The sequence below is a fragment of the Acanthisitta chloris genome, unplaced genomic scaffold (assembly GCF_000695815.1).
Source record: "Acanthisitta chloris isolate BGI_N310 unplaced genomic scaffold, ASM69581v1 scaffold1257, whole genome shotgun sequence".
Taxonomy (NCBI): Eukaryota; Metazoa; Chordata; class Aves; order Passeriformes; family Acanthisittidae; genus Acanthisitta; species Acanthisitta chloris.
Genome location: NW_008681820.1, coordinates 1168 through 15432, shown reverse-complemented (window position 1 = coordinate 15432; position 14265 = coordinate 1168).

Genomic DNA, 14265 nt, shown 5'->3' with positions numbered 1-14265 from the left:
TCCTCCTCCTCCTCCTCCTCTCTCACCACGCTCTGCTGAGTCAGTGCCACTCTTAAGAAGATTTATCCAGATCCTTTTAAACACCGTGGGGATCTCCCCCGCCCTCCATCCCCCATGCCAAATGGCAGGACACGGTGGAACACACGGCAAAACCCACTGCTCAGCAGATGGAGAAAATGCCCCAAAGCAATAAGCCTGTTAGCAGGGGGAGGTGTCCACATGCTGGGGCACAGGGGCTTGGGGACAAGTCTCCCCTGCATATCACCCTGCCAGCCAAGGGCCAGAGTCAGCCTGAGGCTTTCCCTGCAACCTGCTCCTCAGGAGTACAAAAAACCCTGAGCGGAGGCAGCAATGCAGGGTTCACCGCAAAGAAACTGCTATGGGGCAACCCAGGATGGAGCTCCAGGAGTGACACTGCTCCCTGCAAAAAACTCCTCCCAAACTGCTCTCTGAGAACATGGGAACAGCCATCCCTAGGGTCTAGTTTCAGACAGTGCTGCACATCTCAAGAGACATAAGCAGAAAGCACCAAACATGACACATCAAACGTGCACCTCTGCCCACCATCCTCTACCAGCATCATCATCACAGCAGTGGTCACTGTGCTGTTACCACACCCTGCTCAAACCACAAGCTTGTATTAGCAAGGAATCAAGGCAGGGAAGCTCAGTCAGCTCAAAGAGTAAGGGAACGCTTTAAAAAGCCTCTCATTCATGGCTGTAATGAATGAGGACAGAGAATCCCCCTGGGCAGGGTTACTGACTTCTTCCTCACTTTCTGCTTATCCTGCTCTTCTCAGTTCATGCCAGACTGTGGAGAGGTTTGGTTAGCTGAAGCTCAAGGGGCTGAGAGGCTCCTAACTTCGGCTCTGCTGTGAACATCAAAAGTCTTTCCCAGGATTTACTGCCTTCCAGACCAACCCTGACAGCACCTGCACAAGGCAACAGACAGACAGACCGACAGACGTCCTTCCTGACACCTGTGTCTGTCCCTCTCTTGTTCTGTGCTCTGGGATAAATTATGACATAAATTTATCTTCAAGTACACTGCCCTGGGGGACTGGTACAACCTTGGGAGAGAACTGCCAGCATGGCTAAAGCTTTGTGTCTGCTCTGGACCAACCACCTACAGTGATGGCACCTAAGCCCAAGTTGTCTTTCTTCCACCTTTAGATGCTGTTTCCAACAAAAAGACAGAAATGTCATGGAAATACTTCCTACTTTGTCCACAAAGACTATCTGGTCTATCTGCTGTGGTGCCCACAGCAATGTGGCATCCTCCAGGAACAACAGGAGTAGATGCCTCATGAGTGCACAAGCCCAGTGGCCAAGGGGCAGTGACAGAGAAGGGGGATCACTACCAAAAGGGCTTCACACCAGCTCTCCTGGGCTCTCTCCCAGTCCTCATCACCCAACCTGCACATCAGTCCCACCCTGCATATCTCCCAGTTATGCTGAGACTTTGGGCTGGAGGAAAGCCCTGGATCCGGCAGGACCAGAGCCCTGTACGGTCTAAGAAAAAAGAGATTTGGCTGGGCAATTGTAAACCCCAGACATAAACATCCAGAAGAATCAGATGCTTGTTGACATGCAGTAAAATTAATAAATTAAATCATACGAGAGGACAAAACATCCTAGGATCAACCCATGAATCATTGGCAGCTGCTGTGCAACTACAGTGGAAAGTATTACCACAACTGTGCAGGGTTTCCACTCTGCATTTCAGGTCACGTGCAGAGGCTACACCCCATTTTGATGTGCGTAGAAGCACATTTCATTTCCTTCCCATATTCAAGACTGTCAGATTCATTCAGTTTTTGCCTTGCTGACTGGTGTGATATCCCCCCCAAGTTCCCCCTTTGCAAACCACACACGAAGGACGCTGCTTCCCAGCGGTCTGCAGCCAGGCTCCTGCCAAGAACCAGGAGAGCTGCTACACTGGGACATTCGAAAATTTGGCTATTTATATTCTGTGTGAGCTTCCTCTTTCCTACGGCTGCTTCTCCGAGATGCTGATTGTGCATTCCACACATGTTGGTTAAAAACCAACGAAGCAAAAAGCAGCAGCAGGATGGAGCCGGTGAAGTCCTACTCCAACACCTGCACCAAAGGCACGTTTCTCCCTTTGCAGATGAGGAAACACAGGGTGAGAGAGAGTCAAAACCTTGACCTGTGACTTATGTATGCACCAGCCACCAACCACGCTGCAGTCCTGGCACTCACACCAGGATTTGCAGCAAGTCAGCCAAAGCTGAATGCCTTCAAAACAGTCTCTAAAGAGATAAGCGCTGGTAAATATTACTGTAATAGTAACTGCTCCACACTGCCTGCCCTACACATCTGCTGGAATTTTCTGCCCCTCATAGCAGAAGGGAACATGAGTCAGGTTCAGTCAGCACAACCACAGCCCAGCACCCACATGCAAACTTTCCTTCATCACTGCTCAAGCATCTAAGCATGAGACACAGGTGAACAGTTGCTTCTGTTGGTACAGAGATGGTACAACAGGCCCAGGAAATGCTTTAAATGCCTGCAACAAGATTCAGCAAAGTTTTTATGTGAAAGCACTAACTTTGAGTGTGTTGATGGTTACAGCATCTGCACCTTCCCTCAGCTCATACAGACAAGACCTGGCACCCCAGAAAATGAGATCCGACACGTTTCAAAATGGGCCCCAAAAAGGGAAGATGTAGAAAATGAACATTGGACTGTGATTTCTCCAGCTCAGTGTGCAATCCTGCTCCTCTCCATACAGCAGGAAAAAAGGCCCCTGGATGGAGGGGCACAAGGAAAAACCACATGTTTAACTCAGGGGTATGAGACACCCAGTTCTGCAGAGCAGAAGCGTTTGCAGCAGCAGCAGTGAGTGAACTCTGCAGGAGTTCATCCCTGAAATCTGAAACGGGAGGTCTGCACCAGATGGCTTGCCTGGGTTTTGGGGACTGCCTCTTCCAACTGCAGATAGCCCCAGGCTGCTGGAGCTCCCACAGATGGTTCAAAGCTTTTGTGACTACAGCAGGGAGGAATTCCTGCTCCGTGCAATAAACTCGTCTACTCTCTGGTGAATGTTCTAGTACTCGGCGTGGTGTCAAGCCCCACGTCTTCACACGGAGGTTTAATAACGAGCTCTAAGATGTAGCCAAGGTTTGAGAGCCTGGAGGAAGGGTGTGAGGGTCCCTCACAGAGCCAGGCAGAGCAGCAGGGACTCTGCCTTCGGCTCTCCTCGCCATCTGAAGGGAGGGGAAACCACAAAAGCCAATGAGCAAAGCAAAATATTGGCTAGGGATCTGCACTTTGGGAAGTGCTTGAGATCAGTCACAAAGGTGGTTTTAGTAAGACAGGAGCAAAGCACAGGATTAAGCATGAGCACGACAGCATCCCCACACATTACACACAGACAATTACCCAACAATTACCAGGTCTTAAGAGCTCTGGTCCCACGTGCCCTAGGTTAGCACATTGGCCTCCAAAGGCACAAAATAGTGGGAAAAGGTATTAATTTCAGCACACATGGAAGAGGCACAACTGCTTAACTTGCTTTTACTGATGCTCCCTGGACAACAGCTGGTTTAATGATCAAGATAGTCGTGTTCCTTTGCTCCCTTTCGGTTGAGCTGCACAAAACGCCTGTCCTACAGACAGGTACAACACGGCACCGACAGCATCTCTGCACTGTGATATTACAGGGCTGCTGCTACCAGCCACAAGACAGGAGCAGACACTAACCCTGCCTGTGAGGCACCAGGAACATGTGCCTGTTGGGAATTAACAGTCTTGCTGGTTAACGAGAAAAGAAAAGGCAGAGCTGAGCCTTGGAGACATCACCAGGAGTTTCTCATCAAAGCTCCATGTTCACACGAGTTGGAAAGAACTTGAGGATAGGTGGTAAAGCCAGAAACAGAAAGTGGGAGTTTGGTGTTTCCAATTTCCAGTCCTTTTTCAGAATAAACCCTTCCCACTGGCCAGGGGAAATGGGCTTTTCCAGAAAGGAAACAAACCAGCTCCCCCACAGACCATGTCCTCCAAGCCCCACGTCAACTTTCATTCCACCCTCAGGAGCAAATCCCCAACCCATGCCATGGACAGCAGTGACTTTGGGGCCTCTTATGCAAACTGAAGTGTAGGACGTTATGTAAAAGGAAATAGGAAAAAAGTCACCCCCGGCTAGTGAAAGGAAAACAAGTGCAGTTCTGTGAACCGAAGATAAAGACCGCAGAAAGCAGAAGCACCCTCTGTCCTACGCATCCAAAATAAGCACACGCAGCACAACACCCTTCCTCACGGGGACTTCCAGGCAAAAAGCCCTGAGGTGGATGTTCCCCCACAGCTGTGCCAGTCAGGATCGGCTGCTCCACACACTCAGCAGCAGTTTCCTTCCCCTGGCTGTGCTCAGGAAGGCTACAAGGGCTACCCAAAGCTGACAAACATCCCCTGTGCTCAGGGCAAGGAAAGGTGCCCCATGCTGGTGCCTGCCTACCCTGCTGACCCACAGCATATGCTTTGGATCAGCAGCACCATCAAGGGCAGGAACACTCTTGCTCCCAAACACCATCCAGCAATGGTCATGGTGGCACTGGGGTACAGTGGTTCTCTCCAGCCAACGCTGGCCTGGAGCAAGTTGCTAATCCACTGTGTCTTTTCACCCCAAGTCATGTTTCTTATGCTGCTGATGGAGCTCAGTGCCCTGCCACAGGTCACCTGTACCCAGGCCCTGCCCTGGGCACTGCTCCCCATGCAGAGATGTTCAGCAGATGGGCATGATTCCTTTGGGTTTTCAACACTCTCTGCCTTCCTTCCTGCCTGCTCCAAACCAGGACCAATTCCAACAGCCCATTAAAACACAACAGCAAAGGAAGAAACAGGAAAAGGACAGAAAAAGGAGCAGAAGCTAAACTTAAACCCACCATGAGAAGGAGATGGTTTTGCCAGGACACCAAGCTGGTGGTGACAGCTGAGAGCCTGTTCTCTCTCCAGGTTTTCCTGACACCCTTTATCCTGCTTTCACTCTGCTTCAGGTGTTTCAGCATGGAAAGCTGTGTCTGTAGGGAATAGCCCTGGAGCCATTCATCACCCAGCACCACACGTTCCCCAGGAGCAGGACAGAGCAGAGAAAGAGGGAACATCAGCCTTGCTCTGCCTCTTGGGGGGATCTTACACCTCCTCCCTCAGGGTCTGGAGCTTCCAACACTGAGGGCAGGTCTGATCCTGTGTCTGTGACCCAGAGAGATTGCAGACAGTATCCAAAGTCAGCCTTCTCCACCCTCGCAGCTTAGGGAGAAGAGAAAGCTGGTGGATCGGTTACAAAGGCATCTTGTGACTCGCAGGCAGTGAGTCAGTGGCTGGAGCAAGGATTAGGAGCTCAGCGCTCAGGTCTAGGAACGAGACAGAGCAGATACACAGGATTCCTCCCCCACTTGCTTCTGGTTTGCTTTTAAAGAAAACTAAGAGCCTTCCCACATGTAGAGACTTTTTCACTCTTTTTATGGTCCGGAAATCCAGAGTCAAAGACTTGCAAAGATGCTGTGTATCCATTCCATCCCCCTGGCCTTCAAGGGGCAGGATCAGACCCCTGAGGTGGGGGGGATGCAGGGGATCAGCCTTGTGAGGTGGACTATCCAGAAAAAAAGCAAACTCCAGCTGCAACTGAAGTGCCAGAGAAGACTGGTTAACTCCAAACCCTGCGTTTCCTACCCCTAGGACAACCACCAGCACCTCCACCTAGACACCTACACCCCACTGTAAAAACACCACCAGAGCAGGACACCCTCATGTTCCCTACCAGGGACGTGCTGGGATGGGCTAGAAGAAAACTGAGTGCAGCAGGTTTTGCTTCCTCTCTGAGTTGACAGAAAAAAGATCCTGCCAACACAGCAGTTCTAGCTCTTGCTCCACAGTCCTCTGCTCTGCATCCATGCCCTGCACCAACGCAGTGAGAGACACAGCTGGGCTCTGCTCACAGAGCAACTGCTCTGCTCCAAACTCGCCCACAGCCCAGGGGTAATTACTGGAAGTGAAACCAGAATGACACAGCTGGTGAAAACTGGTGTATGAAAAATTAATACGTATTGCCCTGTAAGGTTAAATAAAGATTGAGTGTCTCATCCCAAGCCATTCCAGCTCAGATCGAAGGTCTGTGTTTTACTGAGATGGAACAGAAATTCAAAAAAACAAAACTAACTGAAACAAGTTCAAATATTGATTGTTGTTTTCTGGGTGTACCTGTAAGTCAAACAGCTCCACAGTGCCTTGCTCAAATGTGAATTAAGACATGGGAGGTGTCCTGAGGAGTTCCAGCCTACTTGACTTAACATTACTCCATCAATTCCACTGCTGAAACTGGGCCCTTGTACATCAAGTGTCTTCTTTCTGCAGCAGCAAGAATTGCCATGTGTATTGGGAAAGGGATGGAGAGGAGCTTGGGAGCTGATGTTTCTTGAAACTTATTGGCATGGTCACTCCTAAATGTCAGCTACGTCTTAACACAAGTTAACCAGGACACACAGACTTGTTCATTGTGGCAACACCAGGCAATGCTTGTCCCTCACATGCATCAGCACCTGCAAGTGAGTGAGTTCATCTTCCCAAAAGTCTTTACATTCCTAGTGACAGAAAACTTTGAATAAATACCCCACAGCTCACAGCCCATGTGGCAGCCCGGACAGCCAAAAAACTTCATTTTAAGCAGTATCAACTGCAATAAAACCACCTGCTTTGCCAAACTTCCCCTTGCCCTGGCAGGTACATGACCCACATGAGTGAAGAGCACACCTGGCACACACCTGTGGCATGAGCAAGGTGGGATCTGCAGAAAGATCACAGTGCAGCAACTGCCAAGTGTGAAACACCAGCCCAGCCCCAGGAAGAGGCTTCCAGTCCCCCATGCCATGCAGAACCATCCCCAGGGTGTTTTGCCACACATCATTCCCAAATAGCCTGGCTAAGCTGTGAATGGCTGCCTGTGCAGTAACTCACCTGCTGCAGCTTGCAGAGGAAAAAAAAAAAAAGCAAAATCCCATCTTTCTGTGATTTTTGCAGGTGCACAGCTCGGGGTGGACAGGCTGGAGGCTGTCCAAGAGCCATGGCCCTGTCTGGCTGACAGTAACTGTGCTGTCAACCTTTGTTTCCATTCAAACAAGGTTAATTTCGACTCAGCAGAGACATATCCTCAGCTAAGATAAGCTGAATCAAAATAAACCCTCGTGAAATAAATGTGTCCACCCATGTGTTTACTCTGCCTTACGTCAATTGACATTCCCTACGCTAAACCTGCTGTGATTGAAGCGTGGGCAAAGATGACAGAGCCCAGAAATCTCAGGTCCCTCTCCCTAAAATCTCATAGCCTGTGCAGAGGAGGATGCCCAGGGTAGACTCCACATGCCTCCAGGCCACCCTGACCCTGGAGCAGGGCAGTTCTGGGCACTCTCCCAGCTGGTTCAATGGCAGCACTGTGCTGCTCGGGGCTGGAGAGGCACAGGAACGGGCTGAGCGGATGGATTGCTCTTTGTGTGCGTGTCTGCACCAGGGTGACCCAGTAAACAGCTGAAGCAGAGAAAATGCAGGAACAATCCAGTGCAGGGAGGCAGCGAGGGGCTGCAGGGAAAGGACTGGGGGAATAAATGTGAGGCTTTGTTCTCCGGTCATGCCCCTCTCGTCCAGCTCCCACCCCGGCCAGGATGACGTAGGATGCTTCCATTTGCTGCTGGTTTGCTTCCCAGGCTGCCCTGTGTGGAGATCCTGGCTCAGCACAGCTCGTTCCAGCCTCCTCCTGACACCCACAGCCCCAGTGTGTCCCAACATGTCCCAGCTGCAGGTCTCAAGGCCATCCCCTTTGCTCTGGGGAAGGGAGTAAGAGATTCGATCCCTACATGGTCCTCCACCACCTGTTCCTTGTGGGAAGCTGGAAGAGGGAAGAGCAAGTAGTTTTGCTTTGTCATGAAGAAAATCTCACCTTGGGAGCATTATTTATATAGGTGTCAATGAGGCAGGAGGTGCTACCTGAGCCAACACCTGGGAGGTCTGCAAGCAGGATGCTCAGGGAACTCAGTCTGAGTCCCACAGCTGAAGCAACTAAGAACTTAAGATTAAATGGCACCTTTGGGGGGGGAAACAACTGGAAAAAGAATTAAAAATCCAGCTGCTGTCAAGTCCCTGAACACACACACACACACACACACACACCCCAGGAGTCCCAGCAGGGAGGTTTGGACCCAGGTCCTGACCTGAGTCCTGGGTGTGCCAAATCCTGTGCATCAAGAGAGGGAGAGCAGCTGTGGCACAAGGAATGTGGGTGCTCAGGCAGGGCACAGGCAGCTGGGTTGGAGGGATGAATTCCCTCCTCAGACTCTCAGCCCTGCACTGTAGGTGTGTTTGGCCATGGACCACGTTGGAACAGAGTGGGACAGGCAGGCAGCCAACCCTCCTCAGGTGTTAGCCAAGCCCCAGGGGTGCAGGAAGGCAGCAGGCAGCCTCACACAGGATTGCTCCACTTTCCCACCTACCCTGATGAAGCACAGACTTTTGGGACTGTGTTTTCTCCCACTGCTTAAAGACACATCCCTTTTCCAGTGATGGCTGATGACGATGGTGTATCAGCGTCCGCAGCAGCACAGCCTGCTCAAGGACCCTGGGCATCAGGATTTCAACCTGGTGCTGGGTCATCATCCAGCCATTTGCAGGTAAACATTCCCTCATGCCACAAGAGCCGTTTCACACCACACAGGTGAGCCTGTTCCTCCTGGCCATGGCACTTTGGTGAGCCAGTACAGACATGCTCCCACCCCAACTCGTCTGTTCCTGCCACTCTGCTCCATTCATCCCCTGGGATTACAGACACAGGTGAGCATCCTTGCAGCCTGCCCTCCCATATAAGATTATTTTAGGGGATACACCCTGGGATACCTAAAAAGCTGATGTGCATGATGACCATGGAGCAACAGCACTGCGAAGCGTACAGAGGTGCCCACCTTCTTCCCCCAGTACCTTTCCTTTGACATTGCCTGGATTAAGCCAAGTCAAGCCTCAAACAGTCTCATCCTCCCAGAGCTGAGTTTTGCTGAAGAACATGCTGAAACCCATGGGAATGGGGACTGGAAGAGATGGAGTTTGTGGGATACACCCCCACCCCCCAAGAAGCACCTCAGGGAATAAGTGTTTGTTATGACACTGGTATGAGCCATAGCTATGCTCTGAGTCACCCCCAGTGCTGCGAGGGAGGGACCAGCCAGGCCTGTCTTCGTGCCAGTTCTCACTGTTGCAACCGGGACTGGATCGAGTAAACCACATTGTCTAGAAACCCAGTAATGCCAGGGACAGTCACCAGCAACAGGCAGCGCTGACACATCGCTCAGCACGACAGTCCTGAGCAGCACAATTGCAGCCAGACCAAATAGCCATTAAAAGGACCACCAAAGGCAAACAAATAGCAACATTTGGAGAAAAGCTGAGCTGCTTTAAGATGATAAAATGACCCAAGTGTTAGCTTTGCTCTGAACAGTCTGCAGTGATCACGGCAGGGAGTGAGTGAGGGCTGGGGGTGACACCATCAGCCCCAGCTCACCCCCCTCAATCCTCCAGCTCCTGAGCTCTGCTGCTGTTCCAACACAGGGAGCCAGACCTCCCCAGCAGCAGGCCACCAGCTGAGCCTTTTACACAGGTGTTTGAACAAAATCCCCAAGGTTTTGGCCTAAACTGGAAGGTGAGCTCCTGAACCCCCAAACCACATGAAGGTGTGTGCTCCAGCATCCTTATTCACTTCCCACAGCTGAGCTTGCTCCCTCTGCCAGTCCCAGGCAACGTGTTTTGCTTTGCTCAGCTTGGCTAAACGATGGTTTCCTGAAGTGAGTTCCAACTCTAAGAGGTGAACCCAAAGCAAACACATCATTTCACGATGTGCTGGCTGGAGCAGGAGCCTGGGGCAAGCTCTCAGCTTGTGAGTCTCCATGGAGACCTGACCACTGCAAAGAGCAGGGAAAGGGTGCGTGGTTTTGCTCCATCACATGAAAGGCAGTTCTGGTAAGAGGGGTAGCAAGGCCTTTGAAAAGCAGGTTTCCACACAGGCCCTCGGCTCAGCTGCTGTTTGTTAAAGTGTGGTTAGCAGAACGCAAAGCCGCGCTAAAAATAATGCCTCAGCATTCCAGATGAAGTTGCCTCTCCAATCTGCTCTGTTTGCAAGTTATACCAACTCTTTTTTCCTCCTCTGTCAGCTCTGAGAACTCGCTTGGTGCCTGGCAGACAGAGCCATCTCCACTCTGGCTCTGCTGACCCCAGGGCTCGTCAGGATGGAGATGTGCCCACCAGCACCCAACGTGTGGAGTGGAAAGACGCCCTTTCCCGCCCTGGCATGTTTCTGCCAGCAGAGCTCACCGAAATACCAACTGTGTAATGAAAACAAACTCGCTGCTGTCGAGCCAGGCAAGTGAAACAGGTCACACCATGTGCCTCTGTGTGTGGTTAATCTCCACTGACATTTAGCTGTCACATAACTCCTTGACCCTCAGGTAGAGAGAACTTGGCGTTATCTAATGTAAAAGTGCTGCCCCACAAGAACCTGTGCCAACACAGCCCTGGGAACGTAACCAAAAACTGTAGAGATGATTTGCATAACATCACAAAAACAAACCAAACGAAATCAGGTGGAGAGGAACGGAGGTTTTAGGTGCTGCAGGGTCACCACTTCACCACACCGAAGGAGATCAGTGTTTGCTCACTGCAGCCCACATGGCTCTCACAGAGAATTAGGAGAGGACTTTCCTGTTGCCTCTGGGAGAGCTGTTCCCAGGTGTTACAAGAACAAAAATTTTATCCACAGAAGCCACTCTGCAAACCCCAGATGACCCATGAGCACAGCTACCCCTGTGTGCCCAGAGCAGGGTCACTGCACAGCACCCTCACACCTCTGTCCTTGCCCCAATCCCCTCCCCGTGACTCCCTTCAGACAGCCAACATGTAAACCTAGGGAGTGGTTGGGATTACTGGGATTAGTACTCCATGCAGGAGCCCAGAGCTTTCCCTAATGACTCAAGAGCAAAGTCCAGATGTATCTTTATTGGAGCTGTGTGAGCCACAAGGGCTGGGACTGCTGTGACATGCAGGTGAGTCCCCAGGCAGGGATAGGAATGAGACAAACTGACACCTGAAGTAGCCAAATATCTCTGTCCTTCCCCGGCTCCTGGTTTTCTGGGGCAGGCATGCTCCAGCCAGAGGCTGCCATACAGTTTCAGAGTGATCTTTAACAGATCTCCCCAAACACCATGTCCCTCCTCCTAGGAGCTCTCCTAGCAACCTCACCTCTCAGCCTACAGCTGCTTCTCACTGCAGAATGAGTGTCCCACAGACCCCCAAAGCAAAGACTCACATTTGGGACCAGCCATGGATGCTGCCATGGGGTCTAACCCTAACAGCATGGGATGAACACGTTAATCTGTGGAAGGTATGAGTCCTACAACTCAACTCTTTCACCCCGAGGCCCAAGAAGTGTCCCAAACCTCACCCAGACGCTGCAGGTGCTGTCCCACCAAAGGAAAGCACAAACTTCAACTGGCCATGAGCTGTGCTGGAGCCCCCCGGGCCCCCTGCCAGCAGCTCAGCCAGCTTTGTATCCAAATCCTGCTCCTTAGCAACCACATTTTTCCCCCCCTCTTGCTGAGTCCGTGGGAGATGAAGAAATATTTGAGAACTGAAACAGCCCTGCTGCAAGGATATATTTAAATAAAAGGAACGTGTCTGCTGGAAAGCCACTCATTAGGCAGCTCTGGAGGTAACGGTGTTGGAGAAAGTATAAGCAGGGGATACCCAGCCTTTAAATGTGGTCTAAAGTGACCTAAATAAGATCTCTGCTCCTGCAATTACACATCCCTCAGGGGACACAGTGGCTGGCAATTAGAGAGCTGGAAGGGTGATGGAGGAGCCACTGGTGGTGAAGCCCTTGCTATGGCCAGACCAGCTCAGGTGGCTCTAAAACAGGTCACGCTCTGGCCCTAATTGTGGGTGGTCACAGCCAGCCCCCAGCTCCCAAAGAGTAGTGGGTTCCACCTAAGCAAGACCCATCCCTGCAGGCAAAGCCAGCCTGATGCTCCTTTTGCTCATCACACCCCAAATCAAGGCACAGGGAAGCAGGGAAATACTCCAAGACTGCATTTAGTTGTCCCTGCCTGGTGATCCCACCCTGATAGCTGTAAAACAGATGGCTGTAGTGGAGCAAAAGTGGTATCTGGGGGAGCCTGAAGCACCCTGAGCTGCAGCACAGAACCTCCTGCCTCCTCCACTGCAGGGAGCTTCGGGAGTGATGCCGAGGCTCAGGGGTGGCCTGGGGGGGTTTGCCCATTCAGCCTGTGAATAAACAGATTTCAGTTTCCAGGGCTGCCAGTCTGGTACTAAATCCACTAAAACCTCAGATCCCAGTATCAGAGGGATTCCCACCCCTATGGAAACATGGCAGCCTCTGAGTAACACAATTCTTATCCAAACACATTTAGGAGCCTCTCTCTCACTTCTCCCTACCCATATCAAATACAATAAAAAAATCGCTCCCACCTCTGCTATTCCCACTCTGCATCAGCCACCAATAATCAGCATCTCAGCCTGCTCCTGGCCTCACTGGCGGCTCCAGACCTTTCTGGAAGGGAGCCAGAAGGTAGGTCCCCATCCAAGAAATACCAACAGATGATGTTCATCTGGCAAATTGCAAAGGACATATCAGGTTGTGCCTGGGGGAGGAGAACAGGCTGGGAGAAAAGGATCTTATTCCAAAGGCACCATAGGAAGCTAAAAGAAAATGGCTTTTAAGGGCTATCTTTGCCCCTCCCTTCCAGCTGTAAAGAACAAGCACTGACCTCCAAGGCATCTGGGCTGAACAATTCAAGTTTTCAAGGATGCATTTAGCAACTGCGAATCTCCCAATTGTTCAGAAAACAAACAGACCCAGAATAGCAAGGACAGGAGCTTTTTTTTATCAGCTCAGCCGTTTCTCTAGAGGCTCAGCAAGATCAGCTTCATGAAAGTTTCACTCTGTGTCATCTGCAGTGGTGTTTAGGGCATGCCTGGCCAGCAGGACCAGGAGGGACACCAAATTCACTATGCAGCTGCCACTGGACAGGAGGGATTGACACTCGCTGCTGATTTGAGATGGATTTGAACTGGGAAGGTCAAAGCAAGAGGTCTGCAAAGCTCCTCTGTCAGTCTACCACTTGAGACAGCCAGTTTAAATTTTCCATCCCCTGTGGTTAAAATCACGGCAAGAACACTTGGCTCACGTGGCCAGGAGGCCTCAAAGTGATGCCTGGGTGATCGATACCGTTGCTGCTGGATACAGGCAAAGTCTGCCCTGCTGACATCTGTGGGGGCTCAGAGAGAGAACGAGAGCCACATTCCCTGCAACCTGCCCAGCAGCTTTCCAGGGATCCTCTATTCCCTGTGGGACCAGCCTCTCCACCCATGCATGAGCTGGCACAGCTCTGCCGAAACCAGCCTGAGCATCGAGGCCATGCCAAGCTCAGGAAACACAGATCCCTTTGGCAGAGGTGACAGCACCAGGCTCCCACCACGGACTTGGGACTGTCACTGGGGCCTGGCAAAACACTGACAGTCTCCAGGGGTTTTCTTGTTCAAATAATCTGCCTTCTCCTCTCAGCATGCATCCTGCAGAGTAATTCTACCCGAGGATTACAACCACACCAGGCTCCTGCCATCACAGTTGTCACAACACTGACACTTTTTTTCCTTTTCCCCAGTCATGCACTGAATTCATTGGAGGTTAGCACCTCTCTGAACATCCCAAAGCTGCTCAGGATGCAGCAGGTCACCATATATCCCTCTGGGATGCCCCTTTCTATGATAGTACAGAGAAAGGAGGAATTTCTCTGTTCAGGGCTTGGGAAGAAAGCCTGAGTGATTAGATGCCAGGACTGTGCTCTGACCATTATGTACAGCCCAGAACAGAAATCTGAGCAAAGACAACTTGCTCAGTGCCAACATGCAAAGCCTCCCCCAGCCCCAACCACTTTTCCTTTGCAGTTCCCATCGCCCAAGCTGCTGTTAAACCCTCTCTTAAGCTCCAGTCTCTTCCACCCCGGGTGCACGGGGTGTGTGGGGGCTCGAGTGAGCCAGGCAGCCTCTCCCCTGGGATGAGAGGAACAGCACGTGGCATCACCCCCTCTTTTCCTTCCCCCTCCCCACTCCTCCTGCTCTCCCTGCCAAGAGCGCGGCCCCAGGCTGGACTTCCTGCCAGGCATAACACGAACCAGATGATGTACTCCAAACCATGTCAGTA